Raw genomic sequence first — 6000 nt, 5'->3', positions numbered from 1 at the left:
GCTCCACAAAAACCACTGAAATGTTTGGCAGTTACTCCTCTTCAGATGTGAAGTCTTACGGAGTTGGTACTGTCGTATCCTTGCCACCGTTTTCCAATCCAAATCCTACTGAAAGAGGAATGAATCCTACGATTTGATGCCAGTCCTTTCGAAATATCCTGGGAAAAGAAAACTTTTCGTTAACTTTTTTTAAAGCTAGTTTTACTTCAAGATTAATTCGCTGATGCTCTGGATTAGGTCCAAAAATGAATAACTGCAGGACAGGCATGGACAGGTGAGGTGTTTTCCTAACCGTTTAAAAAAAAGCGGAGATTAACTAGTTGTTGTGTTGTGATAGTGAACGTGTTTTCTTTTTGCTCATGTTCAGTGAACCTATAGATCATCCTCTGATTCCTTCCAGGCAACCTCCGTTCTTGCTTCCCTGTTTTTAGTTTAGTGTAGGTTTCAGAGTGGGGCGTTAAAATCCGAACTCTGTAGAAGTCTTGCGATGGTACAATTTTCACTCACCTTTTGCGGTCTCTATGCTCTTTCTGTTTTCTTTTATTTCGTCATTTAATCCACCATTTTCTAAGGCCGTCGTACTACTTACCCACCTATCATGGACACCCAGTTGTTCAGTCTAAACTTGTTCCGTAACTCCTCCGAGTCAGTTCCGTAATTGATGCTTGTGTAGTTAAGCGAAAGTGTCGTCGTCGACATAATGACCCATCTATCAACATACCCCTTGAACAAGCTGCGTGTATTGCGGCTAACAATTAAGCTTAGAGGTGGAGGAGGAGCGTCCGACGGATTTTGTTGCATTTTGGAGCATTCCTGAGTCCTGATTCGACACCTTTTCACCTTTATTCTACTTCATTTTATTTTCTAGGGTATCTAATGCTGTTTTTGCGATGAACTTATTTCTATTTGGGTTTTTATTGGAAAAATTTCAGTTAAGCAGTAAATCCGCTAACCGTGAAAGAAGCTTTTATTTCAATTTCGAATAATTTAAAACCAGCCAATATATATATATATATATATATATATATATATATATATAGCATTTATTACATATTTATATTTCATTACTGTATCTTTCGCATACATTGTATCGTATAACTACTCGTAACAAGCTATCAACAAAGATTTAAGAAACAGCCTAACATCGTCTCGAAATTGCCTGGTTTAAAGGAAAGAATATCTGATTTTTCTGATTTTCTCCTTTTCTGCCTAAACTACTTACAGGGGAATGATCGTATGTTTTCTTAAGGTTAGGAGCAAAACAGTTTTAAATTTTTAGAGTTTATCTGATTACAGATGACTTTATAACGCCCATCTCAAGCACTGGAAGTTTGCACCTCGACTTTACAACGCAGATATTCCGGCCCAATTAATTCTTGCTAGGTAAGCGAAGACCAGGCTATGGTTGCGACAGGTGCGCCAGGGCAGTTTTGTTGCATGTTTCGTGAATGCTTAAATTTTAGCTTAAATTGACTCAATTAATTAGTTTTTATCTTTAGCCTAAGTTTTTTGAATTTTTTTCTAGATTCTAAACTTTATTTTCTCTCGACTTTGATACTTTAATGGCTTTATTTATTACTGAATATTCCCTTTCTGGATGAATTTCTTGTACAGAAAATCCTATCGCTGTAATACAGAAAATTAGCGCTCAAAATGTGTTCTCAAGGCGACTTCCGCGCTGTCACACCTTCTACTCTCATTGCAGTTTGAAAAGTTTTTTCTGCACGTAGCAATGATCCCTATGGTTATTGGGTCCCGGCTGCTAGTTCCTATGAATATGGCCAAAAATCTGGTCCTTCCGAAAGTTGTTTACTTAAAAATAGCTCCAATGAGTTCGTGCACAACTAGGATATCTCGAGTGTTTACCCATTTCACCCCCAGGTTTTTAAACATTTAAAAGAGGAATCAATGTTGTTTTGTTCATATCATCTTGAAATCATCTTATTAAATCATCTACAATGCATTTCGGATGATAGTCGACCGGAAAAAAAGCGATCTGGGCAGTAAGCAAAATGAGAGCTGACTTCGAAATCAGTATTTCGAAGCATTAAGTTTTTTTTTTGTGCGCAGCATGGTCTTATGTCTGTGCTAACTGCTAATGTCAGTTGTAAGATCATCACGGATTGTCTTAACACATTTCACGGATGATTCAGAATAAATGAAGATGGATCCGTTCCAGAGGAATCAATTGCGATTGATGGGATTCTAAACTGCAGCACCCTCTCATCACTTTTCCACGCTTTTTGTTCTCAAAATGTGTTAGTTGCTGATTTTCCGGATTTATGATGCTGTGACAAGCAAAAAAATTGCTTCACGCTCGACTGCACATCTGCCGCCGCCGCGAAGCCGTAGGCAATTGTTCGGTGGCCGCTGTGAGGTTCTATGCAAGGACATCTGCCATGAGGACTATGGATGGAATATATTGTGAAGTGTAGTGAAATATGAAATATATTAGTGAAATATACAGTATGTATATTGAAACATGTCAACTCAATTACCTCACGCAGCCTGGTTGTTAGGAATTCTCGCAGTTCCAAGACTAGAATTTCTCCAGTTCTTAGTAATCCTGGTGGAACTTCAGCCGTAAATTTCTAGCACGAGAAAAGATCCCCAGATTCTTCTTGGTGTCCTGATTGTTGATTGAGTGTTTTTCTCTGATACCCAGACTACGACTCGTATAGAAGTCTAGACAAACAGAAGATAGAAGAATTGAGATGTAGGTCATATTGTTAGCAGCTTCACTTGTGTTCTCGATAAAATGTCTCGTACTCATCGTTCTTTTCGGACACATTCTGGTTACGATCCTCATTCACATTCATACTGCATTTTTATGCTACGACCTGCCGCCGACTAGGTGTTCATAAGATCAAAGCGTTTTTCTATCTTGTGTTTTTCCATATTTCGGAGATGGTGTTCCAAAAAGCGTAAATGTCTTCGCTTGAGTGTATCGCGGTCTTTACGTGGGTCTTTACTGCGTGTCCCCTCAGCTGCGAATTCATTACTCCTTTTCAACTTAGCGCGCACTGTTCAAGATTCGGCTTCCAACCACACAATAAATTTTGTTATAGTTATGTCTAAAACAGTTCGACGATTTTCCGGTTTTTTTTCCAAACTGAAAAATGCACATAGCCCCTAAAAATATTACCAAAATTTCTACATCATTCGAAAGGGAATTTTACACTCCACAAGACAGTCCTAATCCTACTTCTCAATTTTATTGACTCTTTCTTTTCGAAATACTAGAGTGAAGTTGACAAAACGGAAAACGCATTTTTGATGCCTCTAGCTTTTTACAAATAATCGAAAAGCCTATGAAGTTGCCCGTGAGATTTGTTTGTGCATGGAGAGCACTGAGGGAGGCAAGAAAGATTTAAAATAGATTAAATAAATTTGTAAAATAATATGAAGTATCGATAAACTGGAACTAACTAATCAGTGGATAAATAAATAAAAAAATGAAGGAAAACGAAGTTCACCTCATGAAGAAATGGTAATCTCAGTTTTTTATGTTTCCGCTTTTCATCTTCAATCCTGATATCTTTCTCAGTGCTTGATTTTTCCGCTTATTCCTGTTGACAAAATGAGGTTTCTAATTGCAATTTAGCTTTGTCGAAATGAAATTTCTCGAATGCAGTGTGCAGCCTTCATTGGCCTATAGACAGCCAGTGCTGTTTTTTTTTCTGATGTTCAAGTGCAAATACTGATTGTCTTGGCATTTTCTAAAGAATTCTCTCAACCCCACCTGTTCAAGGCCAGGTGATTGTGAATATAAAAGACTTACTGTTTTTAACGCATTGAAGCCGTATTGTTCCGTATTTTTCCCTGTCTGTTTCTCCTTTGTGTATTTTTTAAAATCGTATGAGAGGATTTTAAAATGCAAACCCTTTGCATTAAACAAATTTCCCGAACGAACGTACGAAAGCAAACATGTAGTTATTCCATGAATTTTTCCCGAACTCCTGCTAAGCGCCATCGCCATTTTTCTCGAAATTATAAAGGAGACTGACTGGTCTTAGGTCCTTTTCATCATCTTCTAATTTTGGCGTCCTATTTTTCCACATTCATCTGTCAACGTTGTTTTGAATCAGGCGTGGAAATTGTCAAAAACACAATCATAGTTAGCGCTTTTTGGTCCGTAGCTATTTCAGAAAATATAGCGAATTTCCTGGCCTGTAATTATTTTTTTATTTTTCCGTGTTTTGCTTTGCTTTCATGAAGATCTCCTGTCAAGAGAGCATACATGTTTTGTTATCTTTGATTATGTCTTTGACCATTTTGATTCCCATCGATCTCTCGTTATGTTTCATTAGGTTGACCCTCGCCCAAACATTTAAAAAAAAATCACATCAAAACAAAGAAAGCATTCTTTAAAAAATGCGAAAATTACGAGGAGCGCATTTAACATTCAAAAATAATCGTCCAGATATAACTAACAACTAACAGTAACGATTAGGTCACCTTTCTCAAGTGCAATCGCTTTCCAATTGCGATTACAATTCTAACAATCTAACACCTTAGCTCCCCTAGGTTCGAATAAAACATAAAAGGGACTTCGGAGTTTTATTTGCTCTAATCATTGATCTATTTCCTTCCTACCCATATATTTATTTATTTCCTTCGCTATTGTACGGTATTCTCCCAGCCTTGGCAAACGGAGCTAACTGCTCGAAACAGCTATTTTCGTTGGTAAAAATGTGACTCACGTGATCTTGGCTTCCAAGGCTTAAATAACTAAACTGTCCGATGAGGCTTGTTTGTGAGCAGATAACAGCTTTATGGGCTTGTTGGCCGATGTAGCAGTTCGTTCCATAATAACATCATTCTAATTAGTTCCTACATGTCAATCGAACAGGATAATCCTCGTGGTCGTTGCCCCCGTACCTACATAGATTGCGGCATGTGAGTTCGATGTATGTCGCCGTTCCCCATGCTTCTTTGACTCATATTTCTTTGCATTTTTCGGTCGTTTATTTAAGAATTGCTTGCGGGTTTGGCACTGAAAAGCTACTATTTTTTATGTGTTGTTCATAGCTGACTAGAAGAAGTGGGGCTTAAAATAGGAACACCTAAAATGTTCCGACAAATTCTCGGTTCGGTTTGATGCTAGCCATGAGGAGAAGCATACGGAATATATTTAATATCTATCTCATCTATTATATCCTAGTGATTTTATGGAGACAAATAATTTCTTTGACATACTTTTTCTTTTGTTCGGATAGGGCGAAAATTTCTTTGCTTTTCCATCGCAATCATATCCCACCGAAAAGCATTTGGGTCGCTAAGAATTTGAAATTTGGAAGAATGATTTTTCCTTGTGCTGCCTTATTACGCCTTATGAACTTTATCAGTTTATTCGGTTTATTTCGTCAGTCTTAAAATGGTACTACACACTTCAGTTAGATTTTTTTCTCAGTAAAAACAAGCTATGCGCACGAGTTTCCTAAAAATTAGCATATTTAATAACATACACATTTTTCAGACATTTTGAACATGCATGCAATTTCCACATTAAATCGTGTTTTTTCTTCGACTGCTATTAACGCCGTTATCGTGCAAGTTGAATCTAGAATAAGGATGATGCGTGTGCTAAGAAGGCTACGTACTTAAATTTTAATGAGGCTTTGAGAGTTTCTAGAGTAATTTCCCATAGTTTTCGCTCCGCATTTTCGGCAGCAATGCGTGGTTTATGATTGCTACCAATAATTTATTCACCACAATCCGCTTAAACGACATTTGAGTTACTCTTTCAGCGAATTTTCAGTGATTTTTCTTCTTCTGTTTTAGCATCATGACGTCATAACTCATGCTGAATGCACTTTCACTAACCAGGATTTCTTTCCAAGACCTTGACGTCATGCACATACCTTCGACCAATCCATTAATTAGTCGTGAATGTGTCATGTTGGATTTCGCGCACGGAAAAGACATCTGTCGTTATGTCAATGACACAGCTTTATGGTCGTTTGTGCATTTTCAGACTTCTACTGGTTTGATTTTTGG

Source organism: Necator americanus, chromosome IV, assembly GCF_031761385.1.
Source record: "Necator americanus strain Aroian chromosome IV, whole genome shotgun sequence".
Lineage (NCBI taxonomy): Eukaryota > Metazoa > Nematoda > Chromadorea > Rhabditida > Ancylostomatidae > Necator > Necator americanus.
Note: the sequence above shows the minus strand (reverse complement) of the source record.